The sequence below is a fragment of the Chrysoperla carnea genome, chromosome 4 (genome assembly GCF_905475395.1).
Source record: "Chrysoperla carnea chromosome 4, inChrCarn1.1, whole genome shotgun sequence".
Lineage (NCBI taxonomy): Eukaryota > Metazoa > Arthropoda > Insecta > Neuroptera > Chrysopidae > Chrysoperla > Chrysoperla carnea.
The window spans coordinates 7,830,770-7,856,351 of NC_058340.1; the positions used below are offsets into that span (position 1 = coordinate 7,830,770).

General features: G+C 29.0%; 1 protein-coding gene across 5 annotated transcripts in view; it reads left to right on the forward strand.

The window, feature by feature from the left end:
* The window catches only part of LOC123297923 (leucine zipper putative tumor suppressor 2 homolog), a 167,003-nt gene that overhangs the window by 122,892 nt on the left and 18,529 nt on the right, over positions 1 to 25,582 (forward strand). For 3 of the 5 annotated variants that reach the window (XM_044879755.1, XM_044879756.1, XM_044879757.1), the window contains one exon: positions 3,572 to 3,629. The gene's annotated coding sequence lies outside the window, so the exon portion shown is untranslated. Of the gene's footprint in view, positions 1 to 3,571; positions 3,630 to 14,434; positions 14,514 to 25,582 lie in introns of those variants that run through there. The other 2 variants (XM_044879759.1, XM_044879758.1) reach the window with 2 other exon arrangements.

The following is a 25,582-nucleotide window of genomic DNA, read 5'->3' on the forward strand; positions in this document are numbered from 1 at the left end:
TTACTACAGTGTAACCACTTTGTAAACACTTGTAGAAACATTTGTACAATTAATAATTAGTTAGTTAAATTATTAATTTATAGGAAACAGTTTCAATCAAACGAACACCAGTTGTACCTAATTGGAGTTGTAAATTACCTAATTAAACAAATGATATTTGCGCCCCTATTCAGTTTCAAATATTTCCGTCCCAAGAAATTAAAATTTATCAATAAAAACTTTTGTTTTCGTCGTTGTAAATCCACTGTCGAACTTCTGCTTATGTTTTATTTAGTCAACAAGTATTTTACCACCAATATTCCGCTCTCGTTAACAATTTTTTTTACGCTCGGGCCACAAAACCCTCAGTTTTTCAATATTTTAACACTACTGTCAAGTTACAGATTTACCTTTAAGAATATACCTTTTTGATCGATTTTCGAATATTTACATAATATTGCTGTTTTACAACAGCAGGGACCGAATTAGGGGGAGTTTATTGCAATTCTGACTTCGGAATCGTTATCAACGAGCTCGACAAACCCCGTGTACTTTTCTGTCTTATTTTGTTAAATATTTTCAAAGTTTTAAAATTTTCAAAAATCATCTAAGAAACCAATTCCGATAATTGGCTTAGTTAACCATTTGCAATGGCCAAACTTTCTAGCAGCACCAAGTAAGATGTAGATTTTGATCTATACACCTTCCAGACGTTTTTAAAAAAATTGCTCCAATAGAATGAGGTACAAAAAAATTCCTCATTTTACACTTTTTTCGTCTAAAATAATGAGTCTATTAGTTCATTAAAGTATAACTTCCATTCATAGATTTTACTGTAACTATTGTAGTTTAATACTAATATAAACATTATATTATATAAATTCACATAATCATTATAATCTATTTTATTAATGTTAAAATTACAATTATAATGTGTTAATAATAATATGCTTATAATATTTAATGTTTATAATTGTTTATACATTATAAACATTATAGTTTAAAATTCCGTTACATTGTTAGTGGATTTTACCATTCGTGAAAGATTATTCTTATCTCTATTTTATTATATCTTACTATACTTATACTCTTTTGTTTGACTATCGTTATTCCTGTATATTCAAAGTCAAGATATTCAAAAAACGTCAAATTTTTCAGTTATTTGACTTTAATCACCAATAACTCGGAAAGTATTGACTTTTCGAATTCGCCTCTCTTCTTCGCTTTCCGTTGTCATTTTCAACGTATATTTGACCACCCACTAGACGGGATGATTACCAACCCTTAGACAAAATCACCACTCGGCACTATATAACTAATCTATAGGGTAAACTTTGCTTGATCACAAATTTTCATCGAAATTGGTGCTATAGGTCATAAAATACCCCGACGACTACAGAGTCACGCTCTTAAAAGTATGAAAAAAATAAAATGTTTTCATCTGAAATAGTTATGATAAGTAAAATCGTAATTACATCTCTTTTCCGTCCTTTGGAAAACTGTTTAATTTTAGAGGTACTCCGACTGTTATGAAGATTTTACTAAATATTTTCTTGTTTTAATACTTTAAAGAGCGCAATTCTGTAATTGTTGGGGTTATAGTTTTCGAACTTTATTTCATTTAAACCATTTTAGGGTTATAATTTCGTGAGAAAGTATAACAACATATATATACTAGCGGCCCCGACGGACGTTGTCCCGTAAAAACGTAACTCCAATTCAGGAATACCTATACTACGTTTAGCCTGTCCGCTAAACCCATCCCGCTAAACCCCAATTTAACTCCTATTTATTGGAGTGGCCTGACCTTCGACCTTTGGCCTGACCTTTGATAGTAGAGCTCACTTCGCTCGCATATGGCTCTAATAAATGCCTATTGACAATACCTGAATACTATTAAAAATACATAGTACACATAGTATACATAATGTGATATGATTTATATGCGCTCCCACCATTTAATGAAATTTCATTTTTTTGGTACGGAGCCCTCAAAAACAGTTGTACTGGACCAAATTGTAAATCTAAACCATTCTCGAATCTCCACGAACACACACAAAAAATTTCATCAAAATCGGTCCAGCCGTCTAGGAGGAGTTCAATTACATACACACGCACACAAGAAATATATATATTAAGATTTGTAAAGTGCTATCATAGCTGTATGTCCTCTAGAGGGCGCTGCATCCAATTTTATGTGACGGTACATAGCCTTTAACCAATGGGCGATCAAGACGCTTCTAACGGTACCATATTTGTCAAATTTTGATAAGTAGTTTAGAAGCTAGGTCCGAACAGATGAACATACATGCATATCGGTCAAATACATAACCCCCACCATTGTATAATTGGATTAAAAATTTAGCGATTTCGTCTCGTTTTCTCCTCATTTACTGGAGTATTTAGGATGCATTTACATAAAATAATTTTAGCAAAAATTAAACTTAATTGATCAAATGAAAAAATTGTATATAAATCTTGGAAAACTTGATTATAACAACTAATTGTAAAGTAAATATACAATAAATAATAAATTTTAAAATAAAACATAAATAAAATATGGATCGAATAAAATAAAACGTAACATACCAGCACCAGATAGATAGTTATTATAGATATAAATGAAGCGGTTACATTTGAAGTGAAATAAAATAGGTGCGCCAATATTATTGGGAGAGTGCTCCAAGTACTTACTCTCTAGATAGATCTCTGTTACAAAACAACAGGTGCTGTACATGTAATATCCAAATCAGATAATTGATATTCTTTATATTTTATATTCTAATAATATGAAACAAGTAATTTATTACTTATTATGGATGAAGAAATAAATATTATAAATATATGTCGAAGGCATAATTTAACTAACGGCAAATAGTAAGTTTACCAGCCTTATTAAGGAATCGTACAAGAGACGGTATGAGGTCGAATTTCACCCGTATCTAAGAACCAGATGAGACATATTTTTTATTGATTTATAAACGTGCCTATCATGGTTTTTCAATCCAATGGCTATTTATAATTAAATTAATTTTAATCAATTTTTCAAGCCTATACCATTATTTTTGTAGTTAAATCATCTTTCTTCTGACACCAATTTCGATTGGTTAACAGATCGGTGTATTAATCAGAACTTTTATTAACAGAACTACACCGATCTGTAAACCATTCGAAATTGGTATCAGAAGAAAGATGATTTAACTACAAAAATAATGGTATAGGCTTGAATTGATTAAAATTAATTTAATTATAAATAGCCATTGGATTGAAAAACCATGATAGGCACGTTTATAAATCAATAAAAAATATGTTGTAAAATTGTGTTTTTCTTAAACCTCTAGCCAATTTCTTAGGCATCAAGTCTATTTGGCTAAAGTTAAATTATGCCTACCGCATATGTATTATATTGCTGGAATATACTTGAATTATGTAATGTATAAAACAACAACCTTCTTGTCACTTATTATTATTATAGTTATCACTATAAAACATGTTTATATTGTTAGATAATTCGTGAAGTATATTCAGTAAAATAATTCAAATGGCTTTCTGTGAAACTTTTTGTAACCCACCCTATTTCCTTTTGTTTCAGCATCTTTCATAGTGGTCGGTTGGATTTTGCTGTATGGTTGACAAATTTCATATTTATGGTGAGTAAACAACCTTAATAATATGTCCTTGACATTCAATTTTATAAAATTAATAATTCAAAATAATTTTTACCTTGATTTATCAACACATTATAAAATACATAATGAAAAAAAGTTTATAAAAAATATAATTTATAGAATTCATTGACTTGTAAATAATATATGTTGGTTCCACACTATTATTGCAAAACAACATTTTATGTATAGAATGTTTACAAAATAATGCGATTTTGATGATACTAAGTGTTTTTGTTATTTCATGAATGAATCATTCTAAGTGATGTAGGGAAATTGTTGATTTTTGATGTGGAAACGTGATTTTTGAATTTTTTGGGTCAAAATTAGCTTATAAACTGAGTTTTGTCAAAATCGGAAATAATATTTTTTTCTCGATTTTTTGTCATTTTCTTAAGGGGTACCCCTTCAAAAAAATCGAAAAAACCGAAAAAATTTTTTACTCTCAGAATTGGATAAAACATGGTTTATAAGGTAAAAATGACCCAAAAAATCCAAAAATCGGGCTCATTAAATAATCGGATAAGTAGTTTTGGAAATATGGCCAGAAATGTAGGACGAATTTGCAATATCTCAAAAACTACCGTCCCAATCGTGAAATTAACGTGATTTTTGAATTTTTTGGGTCAAAATTAGCTTATAAACTGAGTTTTGTCAAAATCGGAAATAATATTTTTTTTCTCAATTTTTTGCAATTTTCTTAAGGGGTACCCCTTCAAAAAAATCGAAAAAACCGAAAAAATTTTTTACTCTCAGAATTGGATAAAACTTGGTTTATAAGGTAAAAATGACCCAAAAAAACCAAAAATCGGGTTCGTTTAATAATCGGATATGTAGTTTTGGAAATATGGCCAGAAATGTAGGACGAATTTGCAATATCTCAAAAACTACCGTCCCAATCGTGAAATTAACGTAATTTTTGAATTTTTTGGGTCAAAATTAGCTTATAAACTGAGTTTTGTCAAAATCGGAAATAATATTTTTTTCTCGATTTTTTGTCATTTTCTTAAGGAGTACCCCTTCAAAAAAATCGGTAAAACACCGAAAAAATTTTTTACTCTCAGAATTGGATAAAACTTGGTTTATAAGGTAAAAATGACCCAAAAAATCCAAAAATCGGGTTCATTTAATAATCGGATAAGTAGTTTTGGATATATGGCCAGAAATGTAGGACGAATTTGCCATATCTCAAAAACTACCGTCCCAATCGTGAAATTAACGTGATTTTTTGATTTTTTGGAAAATAAACACACGGTATACGCCGCAATCAAACAGAGGATATAAAATAATAATAATATTCAACAAAATTTGATAAAAATTTTGCGTAAATTTAACGGTTTATTTTTTTTTTTAAATGTGTGTAGATTATAAAATTTAGCTGCAGGATATAAAAAAAAATCAAAGACTATTATTATTGATTATGTGATTATTATTATTATTATTATTATGATTGTTATAAACTTGACTTATACGTCGTATATCGGCTCCTTTCATTCATGTAATTAGGGCAATGTGTGTATGCGAGAGTATATTTTATTGAAATTGTAATTTAGTATGTGGAAGCAATCAACCCATGAGACTAATAATTTATACGTAATTTTTTTTTCCTGTTTTTTGCCAATTGATCGGTAATTTGTTTTTATACCCGCTGTATAAAAAATGACCGCACACGAACAATCAAATAATATAGAGGAAAAAATTGTAAGCTTTCAATCTCTTCCTCTATCATTCATAGTGAAGAAAATAAAGCTTTAGAATTGTATTCTTCCAGCACTGATTGAATTTAAATCCTGAAAATCCTTGAATAACCCATTTTTATGAGTTTGTATGTGTTTATCATTTTTGTATTATTTGATGAATCCAATCTGTAAATTTTGGGTATTTTGGGAAATTTTATCATATTGAAATGAATGATTTTTTCAAACCCATTAATTTTGGGTCATATTTTTTAATTTTTCGTAGTAGTTACTCGTTTATATTAGCCCTTATACCAAATGTGGAAACAGCGATGCTGCATTTTCGAGATTTATTGAAGATTGATTAATTTGACCAAAATTATTTGGATGCCATACTTGATTGATAAAATTTGCGTGTGGTACAGCAAAATCAAATTTTTTGTATTTTTATGACGTCATAAAGTTTAAAAAATCACTTTTTGGATATCTTGGTCAATTTTTATCGTACTTAAATTAATTTTTTTTTATAACCCACTTATTTTGAGTCATATTTTTTATTTTTTGTAGTAGTTACTCCTTTATATTAGCCTTTATACGAAATATGGAAACCACGATACTGCATTTTCGAAATTTATTGCAGATACGCTAAATTTAACCAAATAATTGAAAAGTTACTGGAATTACATACTTGATTGATGAAAATGGGACAAAATTAGCGTGTGGAACAACAAAATCAAATTTTTTGGAATTTTATGACTAATTTTGTGACATATTTTTACTTTATTATATTATAAATATAATAAAGTATTGTGATCGAAAAAAAAATCGATATCGGGGTTTCAACGAAAATACACGTTTTGATTCCAAAAAAGTGGTTTTTAAAAAATGTTGTGTTACCAAGCTGGAGTCTTCAATTTTCAACCGATTTTTCTCAAACTCGGTACATAGGTTCAGTTTGGTCATAATTCTAGACGATTTTTCCCTAGGCCTTTTTTCAAGGATAGTTCCCTCTAGGCCAAAACAGGATTTTTGTTTTTTTCTCAAAAACGACTTTAACGATTTCGTTTAAACTTAGCACAAGGCTAGACCAAGGTGTTCCTAGGATTGGTAATAAACCACATATCCGGAAAAATTCTAGTGTCCAAAATATATCTAGTGTCCATACAAAATATGTATTTTAAAAATTCGATATATTTCTCTAATATTAAAATTAAGTGAATCTTAAATACCTGTTATAATATTTTTTCTTAATCTACTTGTTAAATCAATTTCTAAATCAATAGATCATTTTTGGGCGGTGTAAGAATATTAACATTTATTATCAATTTATTGCGTAGACGCATTTAATACCAAATATTTTTCAATAAAACAGTTATAAAATCCCGTACGCACATTTTTAAATAATTAATACATAATATTATGAATACAATTTTCAACAAAAATGAAAATCTATAATGCATGAATCTTTTGGAGGTACGTAAAAGGTTTCGTATGCTTCCAATCATATTTTTTAATTCTTTCGAATCTCAATATTTCGACTCATTAAAACTAATTTTTTTTCGGCGGAAATGCGACTTAAAAATATGTGTCTATTGCAATCAATTTAAAGAAAATACACTTGCTGCAGAAAAAATTTCTTAGGCAAAAGTTATCAAGCTTCAATCAATATCAATTTACTAGATTAGTTATCGATCAAGGTCAAATGACCTTGAAACTAGAATTTCAAGGCAAAGTCATGGGTAAAGACTATTTGATAGTCGAATAGTCTACTATTACCCTTGACAACTTTTGGCTAAAGCATTTTTCTGTAATAAGCGTATTTTATTTCGATTAAGTGCAATAGTGGCGTATTTGTAAGTTATATTTCCTCCGAAAATTTACTATTCTCAAAAAATGGGCATCAACTTTCTAACTTAAAGTGTTATTCCATTCCTAACCTTTTAGGATCTAAATTGACTATTTAAGCAACCCAGAGAAAAAGGTCTAATTTGATGAAAGGTCCATCATAGACTAAATCAACCCACCCTGTATGCGTGTTCAATTTGAAAACATCTATTCACAATCCCAGAAAGCATTTCTGTTGAGACAATTGAATTAAGTATGTTTAATTAAAAAGTGTCAATAATTTTTTTAATTTGTTCCTAGAATTTATTTATTTATTTCAAGAGAATGATTTAAAACAAAAATTATATATAGAAGATAGTTTTTATTCTTGATGTAAGTTTTTTTTTTTGCCATGGCTAATCAAAGGCAATTTTAAAATAAATTAAAAACTGCATACATCGTTTAAAGTTTAAAAAAAGTATAGTTATTTATTAATATATAGAAGAAAAATGGTAAAATATTTTTAAAAGTGCGGTTTTTTAACGATATTTGTTAACTTTATTATTTATTCATAAAATTGATAAATCTATAGGTGTATTATTACATTGAAGCAATGAAACGGAATTCTAAAACCATCATCCTAAGATCTATTATAGGAAATAATAATTGATCAAACCGCATAAAAATTATTAAATCGTAAATCGATAATTATGATTTACGATGACAATATATATTATAAACTAATAGCTAAAGGCGTTCATGAGTTAACTATAATTACATTTATTGCTAGTTCTAGTTTTAATCATCCAGTCGTTGCCGTCCGTATAGCTATGATACTTATACAGGGTGCGCTAGAAAAGTGTGCGATTTTGAAAATTCTGCAAAAAGATATTTCATTACTTCTTCATAAAATCTTTTCATCGCCACAAAAGAGCATTTAAAAAAAATTAAATACTGAAGAAAATTAGTTGTGTTTATGGTCCAAGATCCAGTATTGGAAAAATATATCTTTTTATCCATGAAAAAAGAATTGAATAGGTTGATTACAATATAAAATATTTAATAATACAATCTCTGCCATAATAAATCTACTGCGATTAATATTAATTAATTAATAATCAAGTACCATCCCATAGAATATTAGAATAGGCAACACTGTTTCTTACTACTACGTTTACCTGAAATTAAGCGTAAGCAGTTACGTAAGGCTACAGGTAATGGCTGATAGTAAGGCTGATATTTACTTCAATATTCTTCAGTTAAAATTGATCGTGTCTACTCCTGCACAACATCATCCAAATTATCCTTGCTAATAGTCATGTATGAGTGATTCATGCAAAAAATTATTTTTTACTTCTTAGTACAATAAAAGCTTGTCCAATAAAGTGTTTTTTATTTTAATTTTCTGATAAATCGTTTTTATAGCGTAAGCGAAATGCGTATCCAATGCTCTATAATGCATGATAGAATGACAAGAAACGTTTTAGATGAAAGGAAAACATAGCCTACTATTAAATACTTTTTTATATTTTAAGCTAGAAAAAAGATAATTTGTAACAATTGACGAGATATTAAGTACAGCGTTTTTAAAATAGCACACTCCTCTGCCTCTCCCTGTACTATAATCGGAAGATAATTTCTTTGTATTTTATACAATTTTAATTTCTGTGAAGTTAAAACCTGTGAAGAATGAAAAATAAAAATTTTTCATAAAATATGAGTTGAAAAACATTGCCAAATACAATTGTTGAAACGAAGCAAAAGTTTTGGATCATTCAACCAGTTAACGGACACACCTTTTTTTTCGAAAAAAAAAGATTTCGCCTTTTTTTAATTCAATGATCATCCTGTTAGAATAATAAGAAAAAAAAGATATCTATCGAATCAACCAAGGATGATTCTACAGCTGAAGTCGCTGTCTTCATCATGTAATCGATACAGTTTACTTTAGAGATTAGCATCGTGGAAAGTATTAAAACATTGAAAGTGCTGCACGTTTCTCTTACAGACATCTAGTACTCTGAATAACCAACAAAAGCTTTAACTGATTTTTGTTTGTTTAAAAATTCGATTCAAAGCATGCGTATTTAAAAAATCGAAAAAAAAGTCTACCGAAATCGATAGAGGAACTTTTGGAAATCAATTTACATACCCCTCTATTAGATTCCGTTATCAATGATCCAAATGTTGAAGTAGTTGAATGTCGATATCCAGGCAGTGAAAAAAGTAGTTCAGATGTACCGGCGATTCATAAATGATAGTGAATCACCTATTATAAGTGAATACTGACTCTGGTTGGCCAAATGGAAAACGTGAAAATATTTCCACCATATCAGAGTCGGTAGTTCATCTCATTGAAGCATACGACCAAGATTTGTAGCGTTACTCTTCCGGCCAGCGTATCTACCGCAGATAGATCGTTTTTTACACTTCACGGGGTAAAATCTTGGTTTCGTGCCTCAATGGGGCAGGAAAGATTATTCGGGCTTCCTTTCCTAAACAACTGGAAATCAATGATACTATCAACACTTTCGCGAAAAAAATCAAAGCTTGAATTTGTTATTTAAGTAAAGAACCTAAATAAAATTATTGTAAAATATATGTAAAATGTATACTGGCGTTTAATTTAATTTGAAGTTATAAAAATTTCATCAAAATTGGTTCAGTAGTTTAGAGTCTAAATGTGACACTGTGATGTGTAAACAGATCCTTTGTAGGAATGCACTATATCGATCATGAGCAAGTTCATACTTCGATTCACATTTGATCGATTTTCAGGTGCTGTGCCGTGCCCATCACCTTTTTCGTAGGCTGGGTTCCCGCTTGAGACCCAGCTTGTAAATAGACAGTAAAAAGAATTAATGTTTTTAACTTTTTTACCAAAAAATCCACTTTGTGTTGGGCAATATCTGTATTCAGATGCAATATCTTCAAAAACTGCATGATAATTCATGGTACATTTGACTCTAGGTACCACATCTTCCCCTACTAATTAATACAAATATAAAAATATTGGTATAAAGGTAACGGTTCAATCATTTTGTGTTCATAAAATAAGTGTACAAATAAGTACTGTTTTATGAGCATGAAAGTTAACATTTATATAGATATAGAAAGAGGTAAATTTGTATTTAGTTTTTTTTTATTCTTATTATTATTTTTGTTTGAAAGTCAATGTGAAATGATTGATCACCCACATTTGAATCCGATAAATTAACACACAACATGTTCAATGTACCTACATTACATACTATATACTTACATAATCATTCAAAATGAATGATTGTAATGGATAGAGGTAGATATGTACTTAAGGATGTATGAGCATGATAGTGGGGGCACAAATTTAAAAATAGATATTTTCAATTTTGATGATAAATTTATATTATTACTTGACGATATAAGACGAAAAGCAAGAATAAAATTTTTCGATATCTGGCTTAATTTTCAAAATATCGAAAATTGAAAATTTTGTTTAATTATTTAGCTTTCAATATTTCGAAAACCAAGACATATATCGAAAAATTTTATTCTTATTTTTCATCTACATTCATGAAGTTATAACAAAATTCATCATCAAAGTTGAAAATAAGATAAAAATAATTTCAACCCTTAATCTACCCTGCTCTTACATCCCTTATATGGACGGTGACACTTAGTTTTTTTCTTTTCTAATTCATTGCTAATATGTTTACTTTCTATTAAAAAGTTTTTTTAAAATTTGTTTTCATTCATTCCAAATGAAAATTATCAAAAACTTCCAAAATATGTCGTTTTTTGAGATTCCTCCATAAGAGCCAATGTATTTTATATCGATTTTTAATGACTTTTTTCTTAAAAATTTGCACGGTTACCTAAGCTGAAATTTTAGCCACATATTCTTTTAGTAAAAGACTACCTACAAACAAATTTTGAGCCTTTAAATCAAACATTGTTGTCATGCTCATCCATCCTTAAATTATGAAAAGATGATGTTATTCTGTATCAGCTGTTCTTTGCAACTTCATATGAGTTCGTTTTTAACTAGCCAGTTTCATAAGTTATTTAATGGATCCGATTTTCGGAATCGAAATTTTCTTCACATCTTTGCTTCACAGCTTGTGTCCGAGCGGTCTTAAGCGATAGACTTTATACGTTTGTCTACATATAAAAATGATCACACTGTCGTCGCTTGGATAAAAACGAAGTAACCGACTCCACCCACGCCATAAAATGTAATTATATATATATGAATGTAGTTTAATTAATAAAGATTACCAAATAATGGTTTGGGTAGCCTCAGTTATAGTCGTATATGCCAGAGAAACGGAGGTTAAACCCCATTGTTATTACATATCTTTACGTTTCCTGGTTAGGACAAGGTAATAACACCAATTTGGAGAAGAAGTACGTGTGTGTGGACGTACATACGTATGTCTATGGTCATTTTTTTCGTCGTCGATATCGCACGAACAAAAAATGATATCGACTTCATAGAGGTATTTCTTGTCAAAATGCCAAATGTCAAAAATTCATTTTTCTCAACAAAAATATTTATCACACTTTTTTATGATCATAAAATTACATCTTTATCCAAAATTTCAACTCAATTCCGTCATTTTTCGAAAAGTTACCAGAGTTCTTTAGATTTTGAGGTTAGTTTGCTAGGTTCAGAATTCGATAGCAAGTAAGGTCGATGCAGAAATTTATAACAAACAATTATGTTTTTATTCGTCTCAATCCAATCAATAGAAGAAAATGTCACCAAAGAAAACAGTGTAGAGATAAATTGTCCCAAAAGCGCGCGCAGAAGGTCGTGCAAATCGTTTCGGAACTGGAAAACTCCCTTTCTCTGTTTTTAACAACGAAAGAAATCTATTTTTAAAAAAATTAGCCTTCTACCAAAATTTTAGAAATCTCAGATTTATTCTTCTGAGTATAAAATGTGCATAAAAAATTGTTGATCCACAAAATACTAAATTTCGATTTTTGCCCCAATTTCCTAGATCAATTTTTTGTATTATATAAATACGTATTTCGACTACCTAAGTAGTCATCAGCAGTATGAATTAGCTAATCGTTATAACTCTTATTGTGTACGTTACTTGTTACTAATTTGGTGGCGGTGCAGTCCGCCACCAAATAGAGTCAAGAGTCAAAGGGTTGTCGAAATACGTATTAAATAATACAAAAAATTGATCTAGGAAACTGGGTCAAAAATCGAAATTTATTTCGAAATATGCAAGGGTTCTTATTTATTATTTACTGTTATTTTTACTTTGCATTTCCACCTCAAATTTGGTTTCACCCCTGAATAACTAAATGTTGAAATACCGATTCATCTAATTAATCCTACTCTTTCTATTTGGTCAATTGATGTCTATTATTACGACCACAATTTAAATATAATATTTTTTTTTATAAGTTGATTTGTATTGATTTTATTTGATTGTCTATTTATTTAGTTCATTTACTATTTGCCAATTAGCCTAATAAAATAGTTATTGACTTAAACTCGTACGTATGTAATAATAATACAAATATAATATTAAGATTACACCTTTTATAGTATTGAAAATATTGTGTAAAATATATATAAATAAAAATCAAACACGTAAAAGTAACCAGATTAAAGAATTATTTATGTTTTATATAAACAAGATACTATACTATATGTATTATTATATAAAATGAAGGTGTGAACATATTTTAATGTACGTAAGTATATATGTTACCGGCAATATGTATAATTAGGTATTCTATAGAATCTTTAGGTATCGATATAGGGTACTTTTAAAAAGTTTCCATCTATATGTTTTTGCGAAAATGAATGGAATTTTTTATAAAACAAGTGAAATTATCAAAAATTAAAACACTCGAAAAAATTTTCGGTTACGGAGCCCTAAACTCGCACTTGAAATGTATTTAAGAACACTTTCCATTAAATTACTTCTTTCCTTAGAGACTTCTCCAAACTGAACCGATTTTAAGGATCATCGCCTATTTTTTGGATGTTCCGGGTACGTACCTTGAACTTACACTTGTAACATAGTTATAACCAATCCCGATTAAATTACCTTTCGAACGAAACAAAAAATCGGTTCTTCCGTTTTGGCGCTATGATGGCACAGACAGACACCCCTTTATTGGTTCGTGGGTTAAAAAATAATTAACTTCGTATGTTCTTATTTGCGAGGCGAATGAAAAAAATGTGTCTTGTTTTGATTGCAGAAGAAAAATTCTTAGCAGTTTTGATTTTTTGCCTCAAAAAAATAAACTTTTATTTTTTTATTTTTGATGGCTTAAATTTTTCCTGGTGGAAACTTTTAAAGTGAAATTGTCTGAATTTAAATTTTACTGGCGTATAAGCTCAGTAAAGCTTAATAATACAGAAATTTTTTTGGCTTGTTCAAACTTCATTTTGTTCACATGCAACTATTTACATCTAAAAATTAGCTTGTACAAGTCAATTGGTGTCACTTGGATGAGCGTCTAAGCCCACCATGAGAAAATGAATAAATACATTTTATGAGATTTAGTAATCTATCTCTCCTTGATTTGATTTGAATTGCGGTAAAGCTTACTTGCCATGTTTTGAAACTTTATACCTAGAAGAGTTCGCCATTTAAAAAAATGACTATCAAGTGTTATGTACTCTACCGGTAACATACATATACTTTTTACTTGTATAAAATTCTGATAAAATATAAATATTCTGTAGCTGGTGAACTCATAATCAGTCTGTTATAAAATGTCTAATTGGCTAGAAGCAGTCTTTAAAGAAAGCAATCGTACGAAATATTTTCGATCCTTAGGACATTGATCCTTATTTCTCCAAATTCAAATATCCAAAATATAAATAGTTTTATTTAATCAAATAAAAATATTAGTATGTTATATTCTTATTGGGCTTAGAATAAGTTTGCAAAGTGAAATTGTTTTTTGTTTTTGTTTATGTAAAATCAAAAATAGTGGTCAAGGACGTTTAAAATTTATAGTGTTTGTAAAGTACCAATTGGTTTTGTGTTCCAAATTAAAGTGCTTAAAAAATAAAAAGAAAATTCTTTAAAAAGTTTGTCATTGTATTTTGTGTTTTCCGGAATAGCCAATTACTATTACAGTTTCGTGCGTGAGAGCCTATAAAATTTCTATGTTTGACTATAGGAATCAGTTCATGTTAAATTCTTCAAAAGTTTGAAATATAACAATAAATAATTTAGTGAAATAGTTGGAAAATTCCTTAATTGAATTTTTTTTATTGTGAATTAATATTTTTGATTGATAAAAGTTACAAATTAATTGAAATGAAGTGGTAAATTCATAGTGCATGGAAAGTTTTAGGTTTGAAGCAATGATTGTTTTGGCAAATCTCAATGTAAATAAATAAAAGGTTTGCGTAATGTACATACAAATTATTTTTTATTATTTAATTATCTAAATAAAGTAACTGTCGATTAATATAATCTATTTATAAAAAAAATAATCCACTATTTCTTCTGGAAAACGAATCACGCGCGAACGCATGGAAAAATTTCACTAATTCTTTTTTTATTGTATTAATAATTGTCAGGAGCAGGTTTGCGTTAAAGGAAAAATTGATAAAGTTGAGCGGTACATTAGAAAATTTAAGAAAAAATATTAAATACAATAAATGGTGGAAACGCACTTATTTGCGCTCCCACCATATTTATCTAGAATTGTGAATAGCAATTTGAATAGTATTGAGGTATTATTTATTATTATTAAGGCGGGTTAAGGATAGTATAGCTATTAATGAATTTCAGCTACAGTTTAATTACAATTAATATTGGCTGATCAATAGTTAATTAAATAAATTGCAAGTGAAATGAAGTTCACGAGGTCATCTAGTATTTAATGTAGATAAGATTCTAAACTTCCGGTTTATGTTTTTCAATATTTTAGAACGATATCAAATCCATTCAATGGTTCAGAATTGTCTTAAATAATATTTGAGAACATTATAGAACATTTTAGAACATTTTCGAACATTCTAAAACTTTCTCGAAAATTTAAAATTATTCACCTCGTCTTACCAGTCTTATCACATCGGCTCGTTCTCAATTAAAATCACTTTCAACGAGTTCCAAAAAAAAAAAGATAAATTTTATTTTGATTATCCCCCTAAAATTTAAAATTAGCCTCTCCTTGGCTCTTTTTGAAATCCTTTGAAAGGTGCCTTTTAAAGCACTGTATAAACTACATAAACTTTCATTGGGTGCTATAGCTTTGCTCTATTTTCACAGCGGCGCAAAAGTTTTATAACTTAAATGTAATCCGTATTGCATATTATATTATTTTATATAGTACTAGCTGTGAACTACCCGCTTTGCTGGGCAACATCCCCACTTGCACCGTGTCAATATTTGAGCTTAATCGATGCACAATTTTTTTTTTTTAAGCATATCCCTTTCAACCCCTATTTCAACCCTTTACTCTACTATAATATGGATGTATTATACATAAAAACCTTCCTATGGAATCACTCTATCTATTAAAAAAAACCGCATCAAAATCCGTTGCGTAGTTTCAAAGATTTAAGCATACAAAGGGTTTTTGAAGCATATCCCTTTCAACCCCTATTTCAACCCCTTACTCTACTATAATATGGATGTTTTATACATAAAAACCTTCCTCTTGAATCACTCTATCTATTAAAAAAAACCGCATCAAAATCCGTTGCGTAGTTTCAAAGATTTAAGCGTACAAAGGGACATAGAGACATAGGGACATAGGGACAGAAAAAGCGACTTTGTTTTATAATATGTAGTGATGATTTAATTGGCGAAAGAAATCGAAGATATTAAATTATTTTAATCAGCAAATAAAAAGAAATAAATTATAATTTTATTATTACGTATACTTTTAACTTTCTGATCGCACGTAGATTTCTTCAAACAGCTGGAGAAATTGATCCACTTTAAGCGTTTTCATATTATTCGCTACTAACTTGTCTGCAATATGTCCAAATATTTCCTAATTTTAGAGGTTGATTGCCAATGCTATATTATTATATTATGTAATTGTTGTATAAAAATTGTAAAAGGCAATGGCCTATAAGTGACCTTGTATCATGTAGGTTCGGCCTTCGTTGACCATAACCAGAAAGTATACATATCGAAATTCAATGTTAAAATTTACAAAATTTATGTAAATTTTATTTTTATGTAAAAATAAATAAAAATTATTATGGTGTTTGGTTGATAGGGATAGCATCACAATATACAAGATGATGTTTTAAAAAGTTTCCATCTCAAAAGGTTCTCTTATTCAAATGATGGTTAAAAATGTTTTTTGAATGGAACCACCTATTTTTGGAATAGACTCTCATTCTTTGCCGAAAAAAATTAACATTTGATTGAAAAGTTTTTTTCCTCGACCTCCAGAATCCTATTGGAATAGTATAGGGAAAAACATTTGAAGGCAAAAAAATACTCGTTTTCAAAAAAATAACAATCTGTACAAAAAAATTATTATTTTGAGAGTAAACAGTTAAAAATTTTTCAAAAATTTGTTTTTTTGGGGCAAGAATACAGAGTATACTACTTAACAGTACCTATGCAGTTCCATTTATAAAAACAAAGTTGGACATTTTTTGACCAGAAAGATACCCTCGGAAAATAAAAATAGACAAATTTATAATCACTCCCAAAAATAATAAAACCTGTTTTTTATCGTTTTTTGAAATTCGAATCCGGTAAAAAAAAAGAAAATTGAGTGGAAAATTTTATAAAATTATCCTGTATGTGTATATTAAATTGGTATATGAAACTAAATAAATATGTATGCTTTAATCTGTGTCACTTTACTTTATCTAATGGAATTCAATATATCGGACTTTTTTCATTGAAACCAAAGTGGAATTATAGGGTAAGGTATAGCACCGCGGATGCAATGTAATTGAATCACTCTGTTGTTTGCCGACAGCTCCCAACAACATTTGAATGCAAATATCTTCAAAAATATGGAAAATACATGAAAAAAACGAAAGGTGTCCACCAGGTAAGAATTATGTTCCATTCGTTATAAATTATGTATTATTGAATATCAGCACGATGAAGAAATGATAATAAAATTAAAATAATTTATTATTATCATTAATATACAGTGTGTTTATTTCAAAAGTATCCACCCTTAATAAGTCTTTACCTAATGTGATTATTGTATTGAGTGAAAACACGTCGATTAAAATATCGAGGGGGAAAGTTCAAAAACGATACCTAGAGAAGTTTAGGTTTCAACACGTTTGCCCCCCCCCCAACTTTGAAATTTCAAATGGCACTCCTCTACCTTGTTATACATAATTTGAAAGGGCATTAAATTGAGATAGACTATTTAGAAGATGGAAGGTATCCATCCTTAATATCGCTTGACCTGATGCGATTATTGTTTTGAATGAAGACACGTTGATTTAGATATCGACAGAGAAGTTCAAAAATGGTAGTTTTAGGAACGTTTTAGATTTCATAACTTCACCCATGAAAGTTTAAGGTTTCATTACTTCAACCCACCGTTCCCGACTTTGAAATTTCAAATGGCAATCCACACCTAGTAATACGACACCTTTAGATATCAGTGTTGTTGAAAGCAGCGAATTCAGAATTGACTTAAAAACTCAAATTCAATTAACTTAACTTAAAAACTCTAACTCAAAATCAAACTTTATTACTTTTTATTTCTTCGCCTAAAAAACTGGTACGGTATAACAGGCTTTCCCTTATATTTATTCAATACCTACATAATAAGTACGTTGGTGTGGGAACTAAATTAAATAAACATTTACATATTATGATTATACATATTTTTTTAAATACAAAATATAATACAAAAAAATATTATTTACAATAAATTGACAAATATTTGCATATGAAATAATATTTCATCAATATCAATATGATGATTACTAAAAAGTATTTTTATACCATGTATATATGAAATATACATAGTATATTAAGTTTAGTCCCAAGTTTGTAACGCTTAAAAATAATGATGCTAGGAAAAAAATTTTGTCATAGATGTTCATATAATCACCTAATTAGTCCATTTCCGGTTGTCCGTCCGTCCGTCTGTGGACACGATAACTCAAAAACGAAAAAAGATATCGACCTGAAATTTTTACAGCGTACGTAAAAAGTGAGGTCAAGTTCGTAAATGAGCATCATAGGTCAATTGGGTCTTGGGTCCGTAGGACTCATCTTGTAGACCGTTAGAGATAGAGCAAAAGTTTAAATGTAAAAAATGTTCCTTATCAAAAATTAAACAATTTTTGTTTGAAATATTTTTTCGTAAACATCACTGTTTACCCGTGAGGGCACCAATTAGGCGGAAATTTTATAATATGTACTATACTTGATTATCAGTTATGTATGTGTCACATGTTTGTATGTGTAATGTGATAAAGAAATCAACACTGACTATGCATGGTATTTCAACAATTAACTCAGTCAATTGTTTGTTTTCACTTGTTTTATTTAAAAACTGATAATGGTTTGCAAATAATATTCTTAGTTTATGTCATAGCTGGGCAGGGTTTGACTTTGTTATGACACATGTCATATTTTAGGTTTTTGTTTTCATTTTTTCTTGCGCGATAGTGTTTACATATTTTTGCATTGGTAATTCTGAAATTGATTATTTAGGAAGTCAAATACTTTTTTTATTGTTTCCAGAATTAAATATTATAGCTACTTTAACTCTATACTTAGAATTAATTGTAATATTATTTTAAAAAGGACATACTTCTGATTTAATAGCCAACTCAATATGTGGATACATTAGCCACAATTTAATTACATTACATAACATAAAAGTTCCTTGTACTTGCTTTAAATTATTTTTATTATGTTTAAGTCCTGATAAGTTGCAACTCATTTTTTTTAAATGAAAAAACATAAATTTTGGACAAAAAAATACTGAATCGATTAAAAAAGTTTAAGTTTCCTAGGTATTCTACCTGTCGGCTTTTGGTGTCATTTGCATATTTTTTTCTTTTACCTCCCAATCAGCAAACAAAACAGAACGTGCGATAAGATAGTTCTAAAAAAAATTAAAATATGTAGACATATAAAACAATGTTATCAAGGCTCTCGATGATTTATCTACAGGCCCAAAAAAGGAATCAAAAAGTATGATATCAACTCACTGATATCTTTTTCATGTCCGCTTTATATTATAAAAGTATTACATGTATACGTAGGTATAGTGTTATAATATAATACACACCTGTGCACGGCACAACACAGCGGTAGAACTCCTCTGATGATGGCTTACATAAACGTGGGAGATAGTGACTTTACGACAGTGACAATGATGGAGAGCAGTTTAGTCACCATGTCTCTTGTTACACAAGATGCCACCGACCAAGTGGCTTCTCTATCATTATATTAATACCGTGTACTGAGAATTTGTAAAATACTGTAAACGACACATCTCAATTTCAAGAATTTTGTAATTTTATAATTATTTGACATATTGATTGAATTATTTATTTCAATTAAAATCGTCATTTCGAAAAAATTGAAATATTACGTCTTTCTTAATATCATTTTAGTGTAAACTTAATTGCAAAATACACTCGGCATCAAAAAAATCAACCTTTTTCGAAAAGATTCAAGAATAGTTGTGAAATTTCAAGCATCTGTTCTCTAAAACTCATTCGAATACTTGAACTTTGCAGCTTTTGAATTAAAAGACACATATTTTTTAATTACCTTCCACGGTTTCTTGTTGAAGGTTGAACGAATGAGAAAAATTGTCTTTGAGAACTTTGATTCAAAATATGCATTCGAAATCTAACATCTACGTCCTAAATTGGGAAAAAAATCATTTAAGACTGCAGTTTTGTCTTATTTTTAACGAACCGGATTTTTACGTAAAGGACCTCGCAATATTAGATAGGAAAATGGCTTTCTATGGAACTTTTTCTAACCAAACCTAAATTGTTCTTTGGATCAATTTAATCAAAAGCTCTCACCGCCACAAAATTTTTTTACGAATAGTTTTTGAGCTATGGGCGTTCAAAGATACACGAACATTATTGTTATATAGCTCGTAGTTAAATTTTTGTGGCCGAGAGAGCTTTCATCAGAAAAATCCGAAGAACGTTTTGGCTGCGATTTGAAAAGTAGTACAGAAAATCGTTTTCCTAGTCATATAGGTATACTATAAATATAATGTATGTGTAGCTTTGATAGCCCGTAGATCGAAACCTACTCCTTAAATAGTTTTGGTGCCATGAGAGTTTTTGATCAAACGATCTGAAGCACATTTTGGAAGTGGCTGGAAAAAATTTCACAGAAAGCCATTTTCCTATCTTATATTGCGGGGTCCTTTCTCTTTTGAATGTTTCAAAAACCACCTGTACCATATTTTGCCGTATAAGTGAACATTTTTTATGGGTATACAAAACTAATATTTCATTTTGTATTTTTTTGTGTGTGTATAATATTAAATTCATTTTCTTGGTACTCGAATTTTATTATTAAATTCAATCGTTTGGTAATCTTATTGGCGGTAATGAAATAAATTTAAGATTAACATATTTACTTAAATAAAATTCACAATTTAATTTTGTTATAAGAATTTTGATTTTAACCAAACTTTTTTTATATAATCTATTCTCATACTCAAGGACCACCCATATCATTGTTAAAATTTAAGGTATTTAACAAGTTTGCTTTGCCCTCTCTTCCCTCTATTTACATTTCATGTCATTCCTCGACCTCAAAATATAAAGCCATTTTTCTATACTTAAAATTGAAATATTGTCTTCCTTGACAGAACATCTCTTAAGGAAGATAAAACATTCGAAATCGTTGAGATGTAGCCAATATTCGGGAACGTATATTTTCGAACAATCAACATTGAAAAATATAAAATATTTTTCGAACTATGTTCCTTATCGCACGTTATGATTTGTTTGCTGGTTGCAATGTAAAACCAAAAAAAGTGCAACAGACACCAAAATCCGACACGTAGGTTACCTAGGAGACTAAAACTTTTTTAATCGATTCAGCTTGCCATGAATTTTGAGAATATGCAAAAAAAAGAGTCGTGTGTTATCAGAAGATAAACATAATAGAGAAAATTTAAAATAAGTTCAAAGAAATTTTATGTTGTGTCATAAAAAATATCCTGATCAATTAAATTGTGGGTAATGTATGCACATATTGGGTTGACTACTAAAACAGAAGTATGTCGTTTTTAATCTTGCTATAATATTTAATGGTTGCTATAATATTTAATTCTTTAAACAATAAAGCAAGTATTTGACTTCCTAAGTTAATACTTTAAATATTCAGAATTACATGGTTTATTTGATTGATTGAAGCTTTGGCAATGGCTGACAATCCAATGCTTAATTTACAGTTTGGCAAACTAAGGTTGAATTTATTATGATTAAATCTTCTACAAAGAGTTAAATACAAAAGCTGGATTTTTATACACTTGGCTAAGGTTTAGGAAAGTTTTGAAAAAGATAGGGATATGAAAAGAAAATTATTCGACATTTTGCATATCTCTGTTGGAATCTACTATAATACACTAAACATGAACCTGTATTGTTTTAACCTTTAACAATTAATTTATTAACAATAAACCTTTTTAGTATTTTGTTTTTAAATGTTATTATATTCATAAACATAATTGATAGTAATAATAATAATAAATTAATATAAAATTATTTTTTAAATTAAATGCTTAATAATTATATTTTATACAAAGTGATACAGAATGTTTGTAATTCACTGAATTAACTATGTACACATTTATCGTAGTAAGTCTCATTGAAACCGAACGTGTTGTTATAACCATGTATATATGAAATATATCAAGGTATACTAAGTTACTCCCAAGTTTGTAACACCTAAAAATATTGATGCTAATCATAATTTTGGTATAGATGTTCATTAAATCACCTAATTAGTCCATTTCCGGTTGTCCGCCCGTCTGTCTGTCTGTCTAACAACACGATAACTCAAAACAGAAAAAAGATATCAAGCTGAAATTTGTGTGCCCAGGACGTAAAAGGTGAGGTCGACTTCGTAAACGAGCAACATAGGTCATTGGGCCCGTACTCATTTTGTAAACCGTTAGAGATAGAACAAAAATTTAAATATAAAAAATTTTCTTTATAAAAAAATAAACAACTTTTATTTGAAACATTTTTTCGTAAACTTGTTTACCCGTGAGGGTGCAAATTAGGTAATATATAATGTGAATGTATTTTATTAAGTATACCTACATTTACTGTATATTGTGTATTTGTTTATAGCCAATAATATGTTCTCTAAAGAAGTGAGAAGAAAGATGCTGGTTTTAATTTGTGTGTAAGAGTGGCTATCTTTCTATACTTACATCACATAAAAAAACAAACGATTGCCTAATTAACACTGTCTATACATGATATTTCAACAATTAACTCAGCTTGTTTGTTTTACTTGTTGTATTTAAATGATGGTCCGGGAGATATCGTAACAGCAATCAGGAAGATATAAACAAACAATTAAAGAAAGTTTTTTCGACATTTTCTTTACTGCATCGCAAAACATGAACAGATTGGTAGTCATAGACATATGTACCATTTTGCACTAGTTTCAATCGGAGGGGAGGGGATCGGAGGTTTTCCAACAATTATGTGTCTTATTAAAGTAGGCGAAATGTGATGCAAAATGGCAAATAGATCTACCACAAACATGGATAAAAGCCGCCTTGTAATTATTTAAATTTGGAAGGTTTTTGTCTTCCCCGTGATTGGGATCACGAGATCCTTGGTGGATAAATGCATGTAAAATAATACGCATGACTGATATATATCTCCAGAATTTTATCCGAGGTCGTGTTTTGTAATTAATGCACAAAACAACACTCAAATATTTGGGAGATGGATTTGGTACATTCCTAGGTACACTAGTGTCTGCTTACATTAGTGTGTACATTATAATCTTATACCATATACCATGGATCAAACAATGCAAAGAGTATAACAGGGTATATTTGCATTGTTATGACTTAAAAAATATACGAATATCTATAAATTTTGATCCCTAGTACTACACTCTCTTGTATGTAGAATTAATCTGTTACACTCAGTATTTTGAATGGGTGTATCAAAAAGAATTATTAAATATAGATAGATTCACAATTCAACCACTCTTTTTTATTTATTGTAAAAAGTAAAAAGGCATTATTAAAAACAGCCCACACTTGTAATATTACAATCTTAAAACAATAATAATCATTTATAATTTTGTGATTTTATTTAAAATAATTTAAAAAAAAATAAAAATAGGATAATAAATATTTTTTATGGAGAAAATTAATACAAAACATTCATTATGAGCCTACACTTAAAGTTTCATACTCATAAGTTATATTTCGCAAAAAAATATAAAAAAACAATATAATGTGAAATTTAACAATTGATTCTTCAAGGCTTTTTGTAAGCGATTCAATATTTCAAGAAACCAAAAGTTCTTAAGGTAGTACGAGCGCCAAGGCAACTTCATGAATGTAGACGAAAAATAATAATCAAATTTTTCGATATCTGCCTTGGTTTTTGAAATATCGAAAGGTAAATCATTAAACAAAATATTCAATTTTCGATATTTTAAAAAGTAGCAAGAAAAACCATTTTTTAAAGCTTCTTTAACCACGTAAAATAAATCTTGATCATTTGTACCTATGAACCTTTTTTCCTTAATTTGAGCGCATCTAAAATATTGTAATGCAATTTTTAAACACCCTGTGTATAAAACAGCTCCAAAACCACACAAATTATGCTCTAAGGGCCATGATAAGGGATTTGTAACACCTTTCATCTCTCATCGTTGCCTTCGACACAATGGGATCGGGCTAATTTTTTTTTATCACTTCAGATGAAGTATTCTCACTTCAAGAATAGAAAAGTGAATTCCTAATTAAATAAAGAGGAAGATACCTTCAAGTGACGTCATATAAAACTTTGTTTTGCTAAAAGGTCATCATAAAAGGAGATGGGCAACCTTTGAATGCAATTTTTGATTGCTTATAATTCTTACTTATTGTTGTTGTTTACTTATAATCATGCATACGATATTTATTTACATCATTCGATTATATTTGATGTTTTTAATATGATACATACAACGTAAACTAAATATTGACAAATATCTTGTCTAGTAATTTTAATTAAAGAGAATTGAAAAAATTACACTCGAACCCGGACTTCTTGGATTCATGTCAAGCGCCCTACCCATGCTTATAATTCCTTTTTCATTTTTTAATCAATTTTAAATTGCTTTCAAATTTGGTCATGATATCAAGTTTAGTTTTACATTTTTATGGGTAATATGGTCAATTCGACATCAGGATTATACCCTATTGCATAAGTCCATTCAATTTAATTATAAGTCAATTTAGTATTTAATTTAGTGTATTAATTTCTGGATGACTTGATTATAATTATATTTGCAAAGTAATTCCACGTATATATAAATCGTCCTACTTTATACATAACATAATTACCTGAGTTAAAAAAATAAAACCAACAATGTTTATAATAAAAATGACAATTTATCGCCGCACACACTGTATTACAAGTTAAATTATTTCGCTTAAAGCATTAAATTTATTATTAAATACTCTAAGTTGATTGTATTTATAAGTAATAAATGTGTACGAAGTATGTGATATTTTGTACCTTTTTAATAATTTCTATCTACGCATGAGACCACTTTATAAATAAAGTCCAATTCAATATAAATGACCCATTGACTTTGTTTTATATAGACTAAGCATCACCTATCTTTCCGTACAGTGAGAAACGTGACAACATCTGAGGTAATTGCTTAGGTCAGCTGGGGATATTTATTAAAAATTAAAAAAAACTTTAAAGTAAAAAATAACGATAATATAATGCAGTTAAAATTATTGTTATTTTTGGAGTCGGTGTCAGCCAAGGAAACAGCTCTGACAGAATAGTTTGCTACATTAGCTTGACTGACACCGACTCCAAAAATAACAATAATTTTAACTGCATTATATTATCGTTATTTTTTAGTTTTTAGTGCATATTAATTTGTTTTGGAAAAGATTTCCCTTTGAAGTCGGTTTTCTTTTTGTTAAAAGTTTTTTTATTGTTGTTAAGATTGAACCTTTTTATGCGTGCACGATACGCAATAGAGGAAAATCCTGATGTACTATGATAAAATTTGAAAGTGAAATAAAAATTGATAAAAAACGAAGATTACATAAGCAATCAAAGATTGCATTCAAAGGTTTCCTAGCTCCTTTTAACAAAACAAAGTTTTATATGTAATCTCTATGACGATACTCGCGTATGACGTCACTACTATCTTCCTCTTTATTAATTAGAAATTTTAAACGTATATATCTTGCATACTAATAAAGATTTATAAAAACCAACTTTACTTTTCTATTCGTGAAGTGGGAATTCTTCACCTA